The sequence below is a fragment of the Phocoena phocoena genome, chromosome 9 (assembly GCF_963924675.1).
Source record: "Phocoena phocoena chromosome 9, mPhoPho1.1, whole genome shotgun sequence".
Taxonomy (NCBI): Eukaryota; Metazoa; Chordata; class Mammalia; order Artiodactyla; family Phocoenidae; genus Phocoena; species Phocoena phocoena.
The window spans coordinates 76,054,912-76,074,666 of NC_089227.1; positions in this window are offsets into that span (position 1 = coordinate 76,054,912).

Consider the following 19,755-nt stretch of genomic DNA (forward strand, 5'->3'; position numbering starts at 1 on the left):
CATCCCTGTAAGTGAGGAAAAGCTGGGAAATAAGATTAAGTGAACAGAACCAGCTACATAATTTGTGGGCCCTCGTACAAAATGCAAATATGGGACCCTTGTTCAAAAACATAAAAAGCTGCTAAACTATAAAACTTTTTCTTTCTTCTTCATACCTCCTCTGTTCACGCATATGCACCAGTGTTGCATCAGATTTCACTGAAAAAGCACCAATTCAAAGATAAAATTAAGAATTTCAAAACAGTTACAGCAGATCATTAAACCAGAGAATCAAAATCTGCAAGTCTGTACAGGTGAGACTCCCAGAAAGATGAGTTTATAGCTGAGAAAGACAGAGAGAGAAACCAAGAGAGAGTGAGACCCAGAGATGGAGAGAAAGACAGGGAGGGGACACAGGAAATGGAGAGGGAGGGAGCTGATTAAGGTATTCTCTACTCCATAATGTAAAATCAAACCTATCTATTGCTCTAATGTTGCCAGGACCTTGTGTTATCAATGATAATTTAAAGGGAAAAAAGATATAAAATTAAACCTAGCATCTAGCATATTAAATTCGTCATGTAACTCCTCCACTGTTCAGTGGTTCCCCAACATATCTGGGTAAAAATCTAAGTTTTTGAAATGGTTAAAACACTCTGCTGATCTGGACCTGTTCTACCACTCTGTCCTCAAGCCATACCATTACTCCCCATTTCACTCTATTCCAAGCACGCTAGGTTCATTTCTGTTGCTAAAAAATGTTAATCAACCTCTTGTCTCCTTGCCTTAGCATTTTATCATATATTGGCCTGGAATTTTTTCCCAAATGTCCACATGATCCGTTCGCTTACTTTTCTCTTATTTCTTGAAGTTCTCTGATTAACCGGCACATATTAGAGGGTACCTCTCTGACATTCCTAACAAAAAAATGTCTTTCCTTCTCTGCCTCTTTCTGTGTCTCTGTCACTCTCCACTCCTTCTTGCTTCATCTCCTTTGTAGCATTTATCATTACTTTTCATACTTTATTTATCTATTGCCTTATCACAGTATACTATACCACCATGTAGTATATGGTCAATAAATATTTGGAGGCATGAAAAAAAGGTATGAAGTAATATAGTCTATAGTCACTAGAGCTGTAGAACAAAGAGATAGACAAAAGAGGTAGAAAAATTTAATTAACATTTCAGAGACATTTCATAGATACCATCTACCTTAATAAGATTTTTCTAAAAAGCAAATTAAATCCAAAATAACCATAAGGAAAGAAATAGTAAAAGCAGAAATCAAAAAAATGCAAATGAACAAGTAATAGAAAAGGACAATGAAAACTCATTTTCTTGAAAAATCCACGAAGTTTATAAACCTGTAGCTAGAATTATCAAGATAAAAAGAGGTAAGACACATTTCAATATCATGAGTGAAAGAAGATCACTACAGAGCTTACTGACATTGAATGAAATAAATACAAACACATTTATGCCCAACAAACATTTGATTAACTTTGACACTATAGATAATTTCCTTGAAAGACACACTACTACACAACAAAAGTTCACTCAATATGAGAGAGAAGTGACAGCATTATATCTTTTTAAAAAGTGAATTTTTAATTAAATACCGTCTCATAGAGAAAACTCTATACCGAGATGGCGTCACTGGTGAATTTTATCAACATTTAAGGAAGAAGTAATAAAAATCTTATACAACTCTTATAGAAAACAGAGGAAGAGAAACTTCATTTTATGAGGCCAGCATTACCCTGATAGCAAAACGAGACATAGTCAGTATAAGTAAAGAAAACTAAAGATTAATATCTTTTATGGTCATGGGTACATAAAATCTTTATTAAAACATTAGCAAATCTAATCCAGCATTATGTAGACAGGAAAATAAACCATGAACAAGTGTATTTTGGTATGGCAGGTTTAGTATTCACAAATTAAATAGTGTATTTCATTATCTTATCAATACAAAGGAGAAAAATCATATTACTTCAAAAGATACAGAAAAATAATTTCAAAAATTGAATATTCATTCATGATAAATAAAATACCCAGCCTATTAAGAATAAAAAGGAATTTCTTCAATCTGGTAATGGTAATCTAGGAAAAATACACTGCTAACATTATACATAAGAGTAAAAGACTGAATGCTTTTTCTCTAAGACCAGCGACAAGGTAAGATATCCATTTTCACCACTTCAACTGAATATTGTGTTAGAGACTCAAACCACTGCAGTAAGGTAAGAAAAATAAATAAAAGTTTTAAAAATTGGAAAAGAATTCAAGTCATCTTCACATGCAGACCACAGCAACATTGAAAACCTAAATCAATCAATCAACCAGTCAAATAAGCAAGCAGTCTAGCTACAAAAAAGCTACTAGGCTACTTAGTTTACCAAGGTTGCATGACACAAGGTCAAAACAAATTAGATTGTGTTTCTATATACTAGCAAGGAACAATTGAAAATGAAAAAATATTTTAAAAGCACTTTACAATAGCATTCAAAGATATAAAGTAATTAGGCATGAATTCACAAAATACTCTGCAAGTTGCAAAACACTGCTGCGAGAAATTGAAAGAAACAAAGCAGTGGAAAGCTATACTACATTCATTCATCATAAAACTGGCAATTATTCTCAACTGATCTATAAATTCATTGCAATTTCAACAAAACTTCTACAGGCTTTTTATGTAGAAATTAATAAGATGATTCTAAAATGTGTATAGATGTACAACAGATCAGGTGTAGAAAAAACAATTTTGAAATTATGAACACAGTAGGAGGACTATACCTGCTTTTGAGACTTATAAACTATCTATTATAAAGCTACTAGTGTAGTCAAAGAAGTATAGTACTGATGTAAGGATACAGCTATAGATGAGTGTAGAATCCAGAGATAGACACATATATATGGGCAATTAGTTTTCAAAAGTTACCAAGGTGCTTCAATGGGGAAAAATGAGTCTTCAGTAAAGCAAACTACGTATTCATATAGAAAATAATAAACTTTGACCCTCATCTCTTGTAATACATACAAATTGACTCAAAATGAGTCACAGACCTAAATGTAAAAGACTAAACTAAAATAAAACTTTAGAACAAAATATAGGAGAAAAACTACAAGGTTTGGGATAGGCAAAACTTTCTTAGGACAGAAAAATCATTAACATGAAAAATAATTGACAGATTGAACTTCAACAAAATGACAAACTCTTCAAAAGAGTCTACAAAGAAACTGAAAAGGCAAGCCATAGAGTAGGAGAAGGTATACACCAGGGGTCCTTAACCCCCAGGTGTGGCAGTCCAAGGCCTGTGAGGAACTGGGTGGCACAGCAGGAGGCGAGCGGCGGGAAGGAGAGCGAAGCTTCATCTGCCGCTCCCCATCGCTCCCCATCATTCACATTACCGCTGGTATACATGATACATGTATCAAACTTTGAATTTGCATAATGAATATTTTTTAAAATGTTACAATTGAAAATTGAGTAACTAACCCAATCAAACTAGGCAAGAGATTTAAACAGACACCTGGCAAAAAAGTTATCTAAGTGGACAAAAGCTACATGAAAATACTCTACATCATTTTTTATTAGGGAAATGCAAATTAAATCCACAATTAGATACCAATACATATTCATTAAAATGGCTAAAACTGAGAAGATTTACCATGCCAACTGTTGGTGAGGTTGCGGAGCCACTAGAACTGAAGGGAATATAAATTCTACAACTACTTTGTGAAATGTTTTTGGCAGTTTATTAAGTAACTAAACACGTATCATAAAACCTAGCAATTCCTATCCTAGGTATTTATGTAAGAGAAATGAAGATATATGTCCCCAAAATACTTGTGAACAAATCTTCCTAGGACATTTATTCAGACATCAAGGACATGCCCTATGATTGCTTTTACTTGAAACTTTAGAAAAGAGAAATTTAATTTATGATGAAGAAAAGCAGATCAGTGGTTTTCTGGGGTTGATTGTAGGGGCTTGAATTGACTGCAAGGGTACATGGGAAACATTTTTGGGTGCTACAAGTATTCCATAGTTTGACTGTGGTTACTTATTAAAATATACATTTATATGGGGAAATTTTATTGTATGTAAATCAAACTGAATTAATTATATTTCAAAGAGATTCCAGGGTGTGTTTTTTGTATATGATCTTAAATGAAGTCCACTAATCATCTCCGAATTTATCACATCCTTCCATATCCTGTGGTGTGAACTCTATCTACCTAGGCAAGTCCTGAAGCTGAACTAGTCATCTTAGCCCCATTCTCAAGCAATCCTTCTCTTTACTAAAATTCCAAGATGCCTCGTAATGGAAGCCTCAAATTTGTGGAGGAAAAAAAATCCTGTCCTCACATGTAGCAGCACTTCTGCTGTCATATTTCTTCTGGAAATAACTTTGCTGATATTAAAGTTTGTATTTAGAAAATATACTCTGTTTAAGCTATTCATGACTCTACTGTATTTCAAATGAGAATTATATAATTGAATATGTAACAAATTGAAATGCTTAGAACTCTAGAAATAATCTATGATTAAATTGTATACAACCTGAAGCATGTTTCAAGAGGATTTAGAGAGATTTATAAAGAAATTATTTCAAAAATATAAATTTAAATTATTTTCAAATGTTTGCCCCTCCTCTTTTCTGTTCCCAGAAATTACTTTCTCTGCTGGGTCCATAAGCATGGAATTAATCATGAGGCAGTAACTATGGCAATATAGTCTAGACTAGACAAGTCACACAATTATTGATTGATTTCCTGTATAAAACACTAAAGTTTACTTTTATTTCCATCAAGTCAAAGACATTATAGTATTTTTTTTTTTTTTAATGATTACGTTTGCCCTTATTAGAAGTGTTTGTACTTTACTGTAAAAGTCAAAACTCAGGTAAGTCTTAGTGATACTCCATTGGAAAATGATGCTGGGATTAAAGTAGAATGTATCCAGTTTTACATCCCATAAAAGTGAGAACTACATGATATGTGAGGCTGGCTGACTTCACTCTTTAAGATGTTATCTAGACAATTCATTGTGGTGCCCAGCTAAATGATACACATATTAAAGTGACCTTGTTAGACTGGTTAGCTTACAATCTACTGTATTTGTTTATATATACAATTAAAAACCTTCGGTAAATTTAGGGAAAGTGGGGGAGGGATAAATTGGGAGATCAGGATTGACATATCCACACTACTATATATAAAATAGAAAACTAATAAGAACCTACTGTATAGCACAGGGAACTCTACTCAATACTCTGTAATGGCCTATATGGGAAAAGGATCTAAAAAAAAGAGTGGATATATGTATATGTATAACTGATTCACTTTGCTGTACACCTGAAACTAACACAACATTGTAAATCAACTACACTCCAATAAAAACTAAAACAAAACAAAATAAAACCTTTGGTAAATTAAGTATTAATCATGATTTTCTTGTCACATATTTTTAAAATTTACATTTATGACTTAGCATAATATCCATTTGTTCAATTATTCAAACTCCAACATTGCCATTTCGGGTGTTGTAAGTTGTCTGCAGAATTTTTATTTTACTCAAATAAGTAGCTGGAGATATCCCTATTGACTGTACATATGAACAGGCTCAACAGCTTACTGTAACTGCTCTAAAGATGATAAGACTTTGCCTAGACATAAAAATTCAATAATGAACATGTTTTATAAACTGAAATTGATGAGAGAATAAACACAGGTAGAGTCTAGATACTTTGCAGCTTGTTACTTGAAGTCAAATTCTCTTTCCTTTCAGAAAGTATATTTCTTGACTATAAGTGTCAATCCACTAACAATATTCTATGCATGCACTAGAATAATGCCACCAGAATGGTGAGGAAAGAGAAGTACCTAACAGTCTAATGAATTTGGAAAAGTATAGCAACACCACTTAGCATCCCTAATTCCAATTCCAAGTAATATAGCTACTTATATAGCAGAAATCCATACAAGCAATGTTTTAAATATATACTGGTAAACTATTTTTATAGTGTCATTTAGTTTCCTCAATCAATTCTGAAATGTTTTGTTAATATCTATGCCTACAAACATGTCTTTAAAATGATGGATAAACTCAAAGTTCTTCTAAGATGGAATTTTATTACCTTTTTGTAACTCAGCTTGTTTTAAATTATGTTCACTTGATAAGTGCTTCTCCTGTTTTTCTTTTCTCAAGAGTAATGAGTAATGGAACGGTAAAAAACACTGTATTTAGGGGCTGAAGACAGCACCTACTACGGGTCGATCAAGTGAGCTGCAAAGATAAAATGAATCCTATTCCATCCTTGCAGAATTTACAACAGGGTAAATACTGTCACACAGGTATAAGGTTCTATGAGAGTAAAGAGGAGGAAGCATGCAGCTTATGGTTTTGAAGAAAACTTTTAAAGAGTAGGACATACATGAGTAAGAAGTTACCAGATAGAGACGGGGAGGAATGGCATTTACATCAGAGGATATGGAAACAACAACAAAGAAATACAAAAAAATCTGGAAATGGCAAGTATTCTGACATATGTCTGTGTAGGTGATTGTTTGGGGTTATGAGGAGGGGAGGGACGTGCGTAGATTGCAGGAAATGAAATGGAAGCATTGCAGGACCATGGTAACTTTATGTTCTGGATAATGATGAGCTCTCCAAAGTTCAGCAGAGGAGTGAAATACACGTTTTGTTTTTAATTTCTAATTTCCAATATATCACTGTGCGCTGTAGACTTTGGGTGGAAAGAAAACTTGTTGGGGCCTCCCTGGCAGTCCAGTGGTTAAGACTCCAGGCTTCCACTGCAGGGGGCACGGATTCTATAGGTCAGTTAGGAGTCTATGGCCTTGGGCCAACAGATGAAAAGAGTTTATAGAAAGAATAGGAATGAAAGGAATGCATGCAAAGAATAGGAATGAAAGGAATGCATGCAAAGATTTGAGGGTAATTTTATACCTTGTTACAAGCACTTTACTCACAAAAGTAGCTAGTAAACTTTTCAATGACTCAATGCAGAGGCACTACAAGTATTTCAATTCAAATTCTTATTTTGCCCTATGCAATTACATTTTCTCATACAGCCAAGGGCTATATTGTTACCTCAGGAAGCAATGCCATTTTTTTCTGATCCAAGCTTTCCACCTCGTTTTCTAAAAATGACTCATCTTGTTAGGATCACTCACACTCTAATACATCATTATGTTTCTCTTCATTTTCCCACCTAGGTCAGAAGTTACTCCTGACCTAGGAGTAACTTTGCTCTGTGTTGTATTACTTATACCTTCTGTTCTAGCTCTTATTTTCTTTGCTGCCTTTACTATCTTATAGAATCCTTGAGGGTGGGGATGATGCTGTATTTGACCATCTGTGACAGATTTCTTTGATCATAAACACTGGATAAGTGTATGTTGAAAAGAAAAATAATTGACTCAAACTCAACCATAATTTCATAATTTTATCTTCAAGTGATAAGAAACTGCCATGTGATACCTGTCATAACATAACACAGAATCCCTAGTCTATGGTTTTTTATGGGTATATTCATCTTTATTTATGTTTATATACAAAAGATAAGCATGCCTTTGAATTCCATCTATAAATGTGAGAGATAATTCTTATTCTCAAATATATTCGTGTACAATAGTTCACATTTATTTTATTGTAATTTTGATTATGAAGAGTTTTATCATAACATCTAACTTCTAGGTTGATTTATTCAAGTTATTCATTACTACTAATAGCAAACTATTGGTCACAGAGAGTTTGATTACATTTAAATAACGTCATCTCAGTGACTAAAATAGAACGCTAGACTGAAGTTTATACTTTATTGGCCTGTAGTTTATTGATAAGACTGAGTTATGAGTCCTGACGAGTTATTCTAACTGTACCTCCATTATTAGGGTACTTTGATGTGAGACCTTGATTCTTAAAAAAATTCAAGTCTTTAACATGTGGTCATCCATGATTTCACAAACACTACAATACTTTATACCTCAAAAGTATGATAATATTTCCCCAGACATTACAGTTACGATAGATGGTACTTTTTAAAAATGGCGGCAACAATATTTCTAGCCCCACATGATCTAGAATCTTGCCCCTCTTCCATCAGAGGTTGGAGTCTATGTCCTCTTCCCTTTACCTTGGAAGAGCCTGTGGAGGCAATAATAGAGTGGTGCTATGTGACAGCCAAGTTTAGACATGAAAGCAGTAAAGCTTCTGTCTAGGTCTTGTTCTGATGCCTTCCCTGGGAATGCAGCCATCATGCTGTGAGGAAGACCTGGCTACATGGGGAAGTCTGCGTGTCTGAGCCCCGATCCAACAACTAGCACCAAACGTCAGCTGCATGAGTGTAGGTCACATGGCTTAGACACAAGCCTTCGTTGCCAAGCCCTAACCACGTTACAGATTTATGAGCAAAAGAAAATGACTGTTGTTTGAGGCCATGCAGGATTGTCAAAAAGCAATAGTCACATGAGCAAAAGTAAATAAAGCATTTGTAAGAGGTACATCTTGCTTTATAGAGTATTTCCTTGTAATGTGAATGTGAATGTCACCTCCAGAACAGCAGTGCTTGCTCTGTTTGGTTGGCTTTTGTATTCCTGGTGCTTAGAACAGGACTTAGCCTAGAGTATTCAGTGCATAAAATAATAATAAATTTATGATGAGATCCATATAAATCAAGGATAATAAAGGCTTTTGAAAAACATATGCAATCAAAAATGTTTGCAAAGTGAAATTTGTCAAAATGTTCCCCAAATTTATGAAAATATTAGTATACTTAAGAAATAGCAAAATAAAATTTTTTTCTGTACATTGAGAGCTATAAGAAACTCAAAATGTATTACATACCTTTTTTTCACATTCAACTCTTGTTTTGTTTCAAATATGCGTTACATAGGTTGACCTTCAACACTACTGCTAATTTAGCAAACAAATTTTTGACTTAGCTGTCTGTATTTGTTCATTTAATTTTACTATTACCTGAAGTACAGGAATTTATTTAATATCTCAAAAATATGATACTATATTTTAAGCTGTTGACACAGTATTTCATATTGCATAAAATACATAAGTGATATTTTTCATTTTGTAGATGCATTATATTTTGAAACGTATAGGGTAGTTCTTAAGCTGACAAACACCCTTAAACATATAAAACAAAATGCTAATATCACTGAATAAAGAACGCAAAATTTATCGCCTCTCCTAATATTTATCCGAATTTATGAATAGGATAAAAGTGTCTATTGCAAGGAACTGTTAAGTTGAAGAGAATTTTAACGTGATTTTCTTTCTAAAATGTAGACTACCAAATCGCTAATTGGTTAGTAATTTTCCAGACTAATGAGTTACTAATAATAACATAAATAGTTTTACTCAGAAGTATGAATAATAAGGATAAAAACCTATCTTATTCGTTCACTTTCCCAAATATCCATTGAATCCTTCAATTTTATTTATTCCTCATCTTGAATACTTCCTAAAGTATTAAGAAGTGATACTAAATAGAAGGGCTTCTGAGATCCACCTTCTGCTTGTATTTTCTGACACTGCTTTCCTTAAACTTACTGCTTAGGAAACAACGAATGAGTTGTAGATCCCCATTTGATTCCTATTTCCATACTTCTCTTTTTTTTTTTTTTTCCTGCTGTATCTTCTGGCCAGAAATGCTCTCAATGCCATCTTCACTTGACGAAATTTGGCTCAGAGAACTTAAAACTCAGTTCAGAGGTGTGTTGGGTGTCCCCAAGACCACCCCCACTATCAGAGATTGGCTGGAAAGACTCACAGCAGTCAGCAGATAGGTGTACTCACCACTAAGATTTATTACAGCAATAGAGTAAGACTACATGGCTGGATCATATGGGAGAAAGGCACCGTGTCTGGAGGAGTCCAATTTCCTACTTCTCTCCATCACATGAGGTGTCACACAGAGTGTACTCTTCCTTCAGTAACAAAATGCAGCAACATTTGTGTGATGTTTCTACCCAGAGAAGCCCATGAGAGACCTAGCTGGGGGCTGGTCATGCAGGCACCCTCTGCCTAGCATGTACTAACATTCCAGACTCCCAGAACGGAAAAATAAAGTGTTCAGCTTAAACCATACGGTTTGCACTGTCTAGGCAGAGTGAACCTTCATCTGTTAACTACTGACTCGGGGCCGAGTTTCCAGGTACCAGTCAAGGGCCAATCTTTCAAGCAGGCCTTTCTAAAGGTCGCTGCCTCCAGCCTGCTGTGATAACTCTTGTCTGCACATGAAGTAACCTGCGAAGGATTTAACTCTGATTCCTGGAGAGGGAGACACTGATCCTCAGTGCTCCAGGCCTGGATATCTCTCAGTATTTCCTACTTTGGAGCACTATTACTCGTACTTCTAGCCCTCTCTCCCACATTACTCCTGATACTTTTTCACATGAAACTTTGATGAAAATCTAAATAATAGAGCGTTAAATTCCTTTACTTGAAGGTTTAAAGTCTGTTCAGTTCATTCCCTTTCCCATCCTCTTTCTATCCTGAACAATTCATCCCTAATATCGGTAAGTAAGGCTGAACAAATATATGTCCATGTGTCAGGTGGAAAGGAGGCTGGTTGAGCTGTGGTGCTCCCACACAGGGTGTTAGGGATGCATGAGGAAAGGAGGGATTCCACAGGGTAGGGGAACCTGTATAGGATGTTGGAGTCCAAGTATGATGAGGAAGGTGTCGCAGTGGGGAGGTAACCCAACATGCAGTGTCCCAGCCTAGAGGGGTGAGGAGGGCAGCCAAGCAGGGGGAGGCCCAAGGGAGGATTTGGGATCTTGGGGCAGGAGCGGGGGAGGGGGGGGGAACAACTGGTAGAGAGTATTGGAAGTTAAATGGGGAAGAGTGGCAGAAAAGAGTGATTGGCTCTGTAAAGGAGGATCAATAAAACAAATAAACCTACCTAGGATAATGAGAGATAGGACTCTCATTGTCAGAGAAAGGCACTCCAACCATGGAAAGGAAGATAACAAGAAGGTTGGATTGGGAGTATTGGAATGAACTCGTGTTTTTTACGATGCAGAGAGACAGAGGCAGAGAGACAGAGGGAAAGAGAAAGATTTACATGTATATATTTAAATTATTTATAACAATAGGCAACACGTATGTTGCTATTCTCTGTGGTCCTACTTTATGAGTACAAGAGAATCTGAAATTTTTTTTTAATGCTCTTTAACCAAATAGTCCGTTGGCTATTTTGATGAAAATATATTCCTCTGTTAGGGAGAGAGAAGTTATTAAGGAAATAGAATATGAGCACCAGTGAAATGTATTATGGCTCTTGACCACTAACAGGTTCTTACAGATTTTTATTTTCCCTCTTTCAGGAGTAAGTCACTGCATCTAAGAGAAATAGAAGTGAAATTACAGATCTAGAACAGGATAGTAGTGTCCAAACGTTTAATATGAAAATATAAATTTGTAGAAGGACTGGAACCGTAAACTTAGGGCTTCCATTAAAGCCATACTATCTTGTGCACGTAACGCTTACTGCAACCTCTGCCTTAATAATATGCCATTGTGGAAGGTAGCTTCTTCTTTCCCTAAATAAGTTTTCCTTCTATTTCCCTGTTTCTCACACTTATTCTCCCAGTCACTGGGCTCACAATTGGTGGCACGTTATCTTTTTCGCCGTAGCTTTCTATGCTCAGCAAATAATCATACGTGCTACATTTTTTTCTCACAATTTGTCTTAAGTTCACCCTTCATTTACCTTTTATTGCACTTTATTTGAAATAGCTGGGGTTTTTTTTCTTTTAGTCTTTTCTCTTTTAGCTTTCTCCTACATGCAGCTATAATTATAAACATATTTGTTATTTTCTCTTTAAATCAATTAGAGAACTAGACGTAGACAAAAAGTGTTGGAAAATCTTTTCAAACTCCTTTCTCCTCTAACTTCACAATTTCCTTTCCATGCAAGCAATACGTGTTTCCCCTACAGGACCTTCACCTCACATCATGCATTATCCCAACTTCTTTTTTCATAGTTTATGTTTTAAATGTGTTTATATATCGTAAAATATGTTTTAAATACTTAGGTCATTCTTTACACCTCCTTTTTACTATGAAATCTTTTGCTAGGGTAGAAAAGCTGAGCTTTCCAAAATGTTCTATTCAGAGTACAATTCATATTTCCAAAAAATGGTATTGAAAATTAGACACCTATAGGTCAAAACATCAAAGGCAATTACTTAATTAGCATTCTAAGCTTGCTGCCCTCCCCAAATCTATATGCACAGAACACTTTTTAAAGTCAGTAGGAGTTCTGTCCCAACAAAGACTTCACCCAAGGGGAAAACAAAAAGAATTTAAACATAAATAAGTAGAACAGATTTTAATAAGCTCTCTCTCAATGAGTATTTACCTGAGGGACTAGAACAGCTGCAATGTAAAAACCTGTTTAATAACCCTCTATTAAATAGCTTTCTTTGTTTACATTAAAATCCAATGCAGGCTAAGTTGTAAACAAACAAGATTTACATAATATCAATTTCTAAAAGTAAGGTAATACAGGGATCTTCTATTAACCAAATATTTTTAAGTACCGTATTGTTCTGCTGTTCTTTTCACTCTACTATTTTGAATGGTTTATTAAAGCCAACTACATAATTGTGTATAGAAATAATGAAGCAAACACACTTTGTGTAGCAAAGTAGCTTGCTAGAGCACATCAAGTACTTTTAAAGAAAGTAAACAAATTAATTGCCAATTTTCTCACAGAATGTGGCTTCTTAAATGATGAAAACCTTATAAGACTTCTTTAAGATTTTCAACAACCATAAACTATTGAAGAGTAATTTACCTGCTTTGCCAATGTTAGTGACATATGCAAGAATTTACCTTCCTCAGGTTTCAGAAAAATAAGGCTTTTGTTTCTTCAGAACTCACACTGCTGCTTTCTCATTTGTAGTCACAATTCTCAGTTTATAGCACTAGAATTATTCCATGGCAATTAATCCAAAGTTATAAATATGATAATGAGTCCAAGAAGCAAATTTATACGGTCCTTCTTATCTTCCCTCTTTTCCCATCTTTAACAAATAAACAGTTGCTCAGAATAAAACACTTAGGGAAAATATTCTGAAGTGAAACTGACAAGCAATGCTATCTTTGAATTGAAAGAGATTTCCATGCTCTTTTTCGTCATCCCAGATATCAAGCTCCCTGACAGCAGCTTGACCTTGAACAGCTTGGTTCATGCTACTGTCCAACTTGGTCTTGCACATCTTAAGGGATCAGTAATAACAATGTGTTCAAAACTGATTTTTCCCCCTCTTCTTCTATCATAGGAACAACATGTGCATCACCATTTATGAGATCATGAATATTTTAACAACAAAAGTATATTCTTTATATTAAAACAACCACTGTGTTCCTTCATGACAGCCATCCCATGAGGCAGAATTGAAGCTATAACATGAGGGTTAGACTTTGTACATCTATTTACAAAATTTATTAGCCTTTCGGAGTTCCAATCACATAGAATGTGACAGGGTCTCAGGGCAGCATTGTGGGAACTTTGAAAGTCTAGTCCATTTTATTATATAAAATATATTTAAGATTTTCTGTATATGAGGAATAAAGCTTCTGAAAATGGGTTATTTTTAATAGGAGATGTTCAAAGTCTAAAGCTAAAGAAGGGACAATCCTTTGAAGAGGATTTTGAAAAGGACTTTGACAGTATTAATAAAGGGAAAAAGAAGTTAAGCTCAGGTTGCCAACTTATCTTTTTAATAGTGGTCTAAAAAAAGACACAGGGTCATTGCCCTTTCCTTGATGACCATATTCTAGGGACACTGAGGTATCTGAAATCTCAAATATGTTTTAGGCATTTAACTAGCCTTACCAATGCTGTTACTTTCTCATGTCCCCTATACCTTTCTAGTAAGTCAGATTTTATTTCTCTGAGGAACAAAGGCCGAAAAGAGACAGAGAGAGAGAGAGAGAGAGAGAGAGAGAGAGAGAGACGGCTTCTGTACATCTTCCAAAGAATAAAGAATCCAAACCAAAATTACTATTGGAAAAGTACATTTGCTAAACACAAAATAATATGGAACCTAGAAAGTTAATAAAAATAAACTGTATATTTTTCTATGGAATCATAGTTTTTGTGAAATGTTTGTAATTTACGATCAAATATTTGAAGGTAAAAATGTTGATTTTTTTTCTTAACATTTAACACTAAAACAAATGTGTTGTTTTAAGAAAAAATATGATATATAAAATTTGAAGTTGCTAGACCTTAAGGTGTAACTCACAAAATTTCAATTACTGGCTAAAGGTTTTGCTTATTTTTCCAGTTGATTGAATTTCTTTCTTAATTCAGGACTTTTTTTTTTCTTAATAAGAGTATACTATGTTAAAATAACTTAATACAGCGTATTTAGGAAATGGGTGAAGGTGGTCAAAAGGTACAAACTTCCAATTATGAGATAAATAAGTCCTGGGGATGTAATGTACAGCATGATGACTACAGTTAACAATATTGTATCATATATTTGAAAGCTGCAAAAATACAAATATTGTATATTTGAGAGTACATCTTAAATGTTCTCATCACAAGAAAAAAATTGTAACAATGTATGGTGATGGATGCTAACTAAACTTAAAATTTTATTGTGGAGATAAATTCACAATATATACATATATCATATCATATATCAATCACATTGTATACCTAAAACTAATACAATGTTATACGTCAATTATATCTCAATAAAAACATAAAAATAAAATAACCTAATACAAACTGTTAGAGTTGTCTGAGAAGAGATTCTAAGAATATAGTTAGATATACTAATATATATACATATATATAAAATCTAGATATTAAAATTTGCTTATAACTGTGAAAAGTTAGCATAAGTGATTAAAATATGGGTTGAACATATGAAGTGCTCCCCTTCTCCATGGTCATAGACTGACTCCCTGCCCTGGCCAGAGACCTCCCAGAGATGTGCCATGGGGGATGAGTAAGACAGTATGTATTGAATACCTGTCTGTGCAAATTCATCATCAGTACAAAAAACAACAAACTGGCAAAGAGAATTAACTATTGCAGATATTGGTGTGTTTATAGACCTAAAGGGATATGTGATTTAGGGTCAGAAGACCTGGGAATGAGAAAGTTTTTGTGACTCAGATGTACAATATAATCTTGGAAAATCATATAACCTCCTTGAGCTTTGTTTCCTATTGGCTGAAGTAAACATAAGAATAACACCCACCTCACAAGGCCTTTTTGAGAATCAACTGTAGTAGGTACATTGAGAAAGCACTTTTTTAAACAGCTATACACATGTGCATCATTTGTCTCATTGTTAAAGTAATTTGTTTTCCACTGTTCATCTTGGTATTAGATCAGCTTGATTCTCTATGAGTCTTTTAGAGAGTTATCATAATAATCTATAATGGAAAAAAGTACATATTAACCATCTAATTATTCATTCACTCAACAAACATTCACTCTGTTTCTACCGTGTGCCAAGTACAATGGTAGATACAGAGGTTACAGAGATAAAAGACCACAGCCTTCTCTTAAAGAGGTTACAGTCTAGTGGCTAAGAACAAGAAGGAAAGACAACTCTCATCTAATGTATTACAGCCTCTGACAGAGCACTTGAGGTGGACATCATTTTAAAGAGGTTAGAAAATGGTTCCTGGCCCTTGAGCTGAGTACTTGAGATGTGGGAAAGAGACTCATGAATCAAGACCCAGAATCAAGATAAAATACACCCAATTGTGAAAACTAAAAATAGCTGACCGAGACTGTGACTAAGGTAATATTAAGATATCATGAGATGAGACTTAACAGTTAGAAGAAGTTGAGACCCTGAAGGGTTCTACACTCTCTGCTAAGGACTGATTTCTGAAAAAAGATGGAAGAATACTGAAAGGGGTAGTGACATAATTACAAGTGCATTAAAAAAAAAAAAAAAACACTGAATAAAAGACATACAGGGGCTTCCCTCGTGGCGCGGTGGTTGAGAGTCCGCCTGCCGATGCAGGGGACACGGGTTCGTGCCCCGGTCCGGGAAGATCCCACATGCTGCGGAGCGGCTGGGCCCATGAGCCATGGCCGCTGAGCATACGCGTCCGGAGCCTGTGCTCTGCAACGGGAGAGGCCACAACAGTGAGAGGCCCGTGCACCGCAAAAAAAAAACCCCAAAACAAAAAGACATACAGACTGCAAAGGAAGAAGTAATATTGACCCTGTCTTCAGGTAACATGATTTTTCCACATAGAAAACCCAAGAACTAATAAGGAAGTGCAACAAAATTGCAGCTACATGGGATGAAGTGAGAGAGTGGCATGGACATATATACACTACCAAATGTAAAAGAGATAGCTAGTAGGAAGCAGCCACATAGCACAGGGAGATCAGCTTGGTGCTTTCTGACCACCTAGAGGGGTGGAATAGGGAGGGTAGGAGGGAGACACAAGAGGGAGGAGATATAGGGATATATGTATATGTAAGCTGATTCACTGTGTTACAAAGCAGAAACTAACATACCATTGTAAAGCAATTATACTCTAATAAAGATGTTAAAAAAATTTTTTTTTAAAAATTGCAGTACAAGATCAATACACAACAACCAATTGCATTTCTATATACTAACAATGAACATATAGAAACCGAAAATTTAAAAACGTACAATACTATTTACAATTGTGCCAAAGAAAATGAAACCCTTAGTTATAGATATAATAAAACATGTAGATATAATTTTTATATAGATATAATTTTTATATCTTTATTATAGATATAATAAAACATCTGCAAATGCTGATGAAAGAAATTAAAAAAAAAAGAGACCTAAATAAACAGAGAGACATACTGTGCTTATGGACTGAAAGACTCAACATAGTGAACATGTACATTCTATTAAATAGATTTATAGTTGTAATGCAGTGCCTATTAAAATCCCAGAAAGGTGTTTTGTAAACTTAGACAAGTTAATTCTAAAATTTATATAGAAAGACAAGGACCTAGAATAGCTAAATCAATTTTGCAAAAGTATAATTAGGTGGAAGGAATAACTGCTTCACATTAAGAGTTAAGATACAACTACAGTAATCAGGAAAGAGCGGTGTTAGTGAGGGGATAACACATATCAATGGAATAAAATAGAGAACCTAAAAATGGACCACAAAACTATACCCAACTGATTTTTGACCAAGTTGCAAAAGCAATTTGATACAGAAAGGATAGGCTTTTCAAGAGATGTTGTTGAAGCAACCAGCTATCTATAGGCAAAAAAAAAAAAAAAAAGAAAAAGAATCTTTCCCTAAACTTTATATCTTATACAAAAAATTAAGTCAAAAATAGATGGACTTAAATTTAAAGTGTAAAACTATAAAACATTTAGAAAAAATAGAGAACATCTTTGGAACCTAGGACTAGGCAGAATTGTTAGACTTGACACCAACAGCATGATCCATAAAAAAAAAATTAAGAAAGGGAAAAATTCATTATACTATTCTTTCTGTTTTTATGTATATTCACAACTTTCCATAATAAGTTTTTGCTGTTTGGTGTTTATTTTGTTTTGTTTTGTTTTTTGCGGTACGCGGGCCTCTCACTATTGTGGCCTCTCCCTGTTGCGGAGCACAGGCTCTGGATGCGCAGGCTCATCGGCCATGGCTCACTGGCCCAGCCGCTCCGCGGCATATGGGATCTTCCCGGACCAGGGCACGAACCCGTGTCCCCTGCATCGGCAGGCGGACTCTCAACCACTGCGCCACCAGGGAAGCCTGCTGTTTGTTTTATAAAAAGGAAAATTTGATAGACTGGACTTCAACAGAGTTAAAAAATCTTTTGCTTTGCAAAACATCTTGTGAGGAGGATGAAAAGACAAGCTACGTATTAGGAGAAAATATTTGCAGACAACATATCTGACAAAGAACAATTGATAGAATATATAAAGAGCTCTCCTAAGTCAACAGTAAAAAAAACCCAAAACCAAAACAAACAATCCAATTAAAAAATGGGCAAAAAAAGGAACATACATTTTGCTGAAGAGTATACAGATGGCAAGTACGCACATAAAAATATGTTCAACAAAATTACCCATTAGAGAAATGCAAATTAAAACCACAATAAGATGTCATTATACACTGTCAGAATGGCTAAAACAAAAATTAGTGCCGATGCCAAATATTGGTGAGGACGCTGAAAAACCTTAACTGGTGGTATATAAAATGATGCAGCCACTCTGGAAAAGATTATGGCAGCTTCTCACAAAACTAAACATATACTATCCTGCCCCTAGGTTCTTCATAACCAATTTTTTTTTAGATTCCATATATATGTGTTAGCATACGGTATTTGTTTTTCTCTTTCTGACTTACTTCACTCTGTATGACAGACTCTAGGTCCAATAAAGACGCAGACGTAGAGAATGGACTTGAGGACACAGGGAGGGGGAAGGGTAAGCTGGGACGAAGTGAGAGAGTGGCATGGACTTATATATACTACCAAATGTAAAATAGATAGCTAGTGGGAAGCAGCCGCATAGCACAGGGAGATCAGCTTGGTGCTTTGTGACCACCTAGAGGGGTGGGATAGGGAGGGTGGGAGGGAGACACAAGAGGGAGGAGATATGGGGATATATGCATATGTATAGCTGATTCACTTTGTTATAAAGCAGAAATTAACAGACCATTGTAAAGCAATTATACTCCAATAAAGATGTTAAAAAAAAACCCCTAAACATATACTTATCATACAACACAGCAATTGTAACTCTTGGTTATATATCCCAAGGAAATGAAAACTTATGTTCACACAATAACTTGTACATGAATGTTCATAGCAGCTTTATTCATAATAGCCCCAAACTGGAATCAACCCAAATGTCCTCCAGTGGGTGAATGTTTAATCATAGTGTGGTACTTGTCATCAATAAAAAGGAATGAGCTATTGATACATGCAACAATTTGGATGGATCTCAATACAACTGGACTGAGTGAAAAAAGACAATCTCTAATGGTTACATATTGCATGATTTCCTTCATATAACATACTTGAATTGATACATTATAGAGAACAGATTAGTGGTTGACAAGAGATAGGGGGGCAGTGAAGGAGATGGTTATGGCTATTAAAGGGGATCCTTGTAATGGAAATCTTCTATATGTTCACTGTGATGGTGGTCACATAAATCTACATGTATGATAAAATTAAACAGAACTAAGTATAAACACATAAAAATTAGTGTATGTAAAACTGGTGAAATCTTAATAAGGTCCATGGATTCTATCAATGTCAATATCCTGGTTGTGAAATTGTACTATAATATGCAACAGTTCACTTTTGGGGGAAACTAGGTAATAGGTATAAGGGATTCCTATTATTTCTGTATGAATCTATATAGATTCATATCTATATAGAATCTATATGAATCTATAATTATCTCAAAATAGTTTAAAAAAATCACTCTAGGTACAGTATAAGGATAGAACGGTAATGAGGGTGGAATACACAAGGATCATTGGATGAGTGTGTGTATTTGTTGGGGGAAGTACTGAAAAACAGGACATGGACTATGATGCCTGCCAGGTTTCTTTCTTGGGCTTTATTCATCCCAAGGAGAGGAAACAGAAGGAGTAGCTGACTGGAGAAGAGAAGTGATGAATTCAATTTTGATTTTGCTGAGTTTATTTTCAATCAGCCAAGCAGAGTATGTAAAATGATAATACAAGAAGGAAAACCAGGAATTTCTGGACAG